This window comes from Microcebus murinus, chromosome 4 (assembly GCF_040939455.1).
Source record: "Microcebus murinus isolate Inina chromosome 4, M.murinus_Inina_mat1.0, whole genome shotgun sequence".
In the NCBI taxonomy this organism is placed as follows: domain Eukaryota; kingdom Metazoa; phylum Chordata; class Mammalia; order Primates; family Cheirogaleidae; genus Microcebus; species Microcebus murinus.
Window position 1 is genome coordinate 58380415 of NC_134107.1, and position 1881 is coordinate 58382295.

The 1881-nt window shown below is 37.4% G+C and overlaps 1 pseudogene; it reads right to left on the reverse strand.

Annotated features, from left to right (window-relative positions):
* Positions 1 to 1111: 1111 nt before the first annotated feature.
* LOC105860286 (small ribosomal subunit protein uS15 pseudogene) lies at positions 1112 to 1557 on the reverse strand (annotated as a pseudogene).
* Positions 1558 to 1881: the final 324 nt, after the last annotated feature.

Genomic DNA, 1881 nt, shown 5'->3' on the forward strand with positions numbered 1-1881 from the left:
CAGCTTTTCCATCAGAAAAGGAGAACTTATCATTCACTGGCTTATTTCTCTTAAGGTCTGATACTCATTGGGCTCACTGACTTAATTTTGCCTAGGGGCACAAGTTTCATAAATTAGAATATGCTTCTGACTGTATCATGTTGGTGAGTACAAAATAACTTTTTTTCATTCTTGCTATATTCTGGGCCAAAACATGCTAATTCTTTAAATTCTGGACATTACCTCTATATTAATGAAGAGGAAAAATATCTGAAGAAGATACTTCCATACATAGGATGAAACCAGCTTCACCTTTTTAAATGCAAGCCCTCAAATGTAGATGGCCACAAACAGAACTTTATGAAATACTCTGAATTTAAACAAAGTGGGTATTTGCCAGAGACAGCTGTTGTTTGCCACTGTTGCTTGCTGCAGTGTGAAGTATTGGCTGGGGCAATGAGGATTGGGCTAGAATTGTTTGAATACTTTTCTCTCAAGTCAGTACTCATTCGAGAGACTAGATTAGACAGAGACTCATTACGCAGGTAACATTAAGTACTGTAAGCTGCAGGGAGAAGGGATTTAAGAAGCTGAAAAATAGAGGAAACCTGTTGTTGAGCGTTTGGAAAAGGTGAAAGAGTGATCATTAGAGTTTACCTGCTTTCAGTTCTATCTAAAGTTGACTCTGGTTCAGAATTCATTTAAAAGGTCACCGTACAGGATGTTTACAGAATATTATTATTATTTTTTTTTATTTTTTTATTTTTTTGACAGCAGCCTGTATCTGTATAGAATATTATTTTTAACAGTGGAAAACCAGAAACAGTATGAATGCCTAATGCTAGAAAAACAGTTACTGGATGGAATAATAATGTAGTCTTTTTAAAAATAGACTTCATTTTTCAGAACAGTTTTTTAGATATACAGAAAAATTGGGGTGATAGTACAGAGAGTTCCCAGATACCCCATACCCAGTTTCCTTTATTATTGATGCCTCATAGCAGTATAATACTTTTGTTACAATTAATGAACCAATATTGACACCTTATTATTAACTAAAGTTCATACTTTATTCAAATTTTCTTATATTTTTGTTAAACAATGATTTTATTGCTTGAGTGCTTAGGTAAATTTATGCAACCAGGGCAGAGGCTGTGGATGACTCATGCTTCCAACTGGGAGGAAGAACTCGCTTGGTCTTGTAACATTGAGCCAATCGATGAATTTGGCTGTATCAGAATCAGACAAAATTTAGCATCCTTATCCTTCCTATTCTTCTCAAGATGCTTTCAGACAGCAACCACTTTCTTAATTAAATGGCAGGGGTCCTCAGGAAGATCAGGAGCAAGTCCTTCAGACTTAGGGATTCTCAAGATTTTATTTCCTGTCACAAAACGTACTTGTGCAACACCATGTGAGTCCCTCAGGATCACGCCAATCTGTGAGGGCATCAGCCCCTTCTTGGCCAGCTTGTAAACCTGCTCTGTCAGACATCAACTTCAGCCAAGTGGGTACACTGGCGCAATAAGGCAAAGCCAACTGGGACAGGCCCTTCCTGGGAGCATGCATGTGACCCATGATGGTGGAGATCAGGCAGCTAAAAAAGCCAGATTTTCTCAGTTTTTACCTAATGTTCTTTATCCTTCAGAGTCCTATCCAGGATACCACATCACATTTAGTTGTAACATCTCCTTAGACTCTTTTTGACTGTGGCGGAAGTTATAATGTTGCCTTTTAAATAATGAATATGATAAAAAATATGTGAGTGTATTTATAGACAGGAATAAACACTAAAAAGAAACATAGGCCAGACTCTTTTCTGTCTAAACTTGAAGACCAAATGCCTGTTTTGTTTCAGTGTCAAAATGATGGCATGGGGAGGAGAGAAAGAGTTTGGCAGGA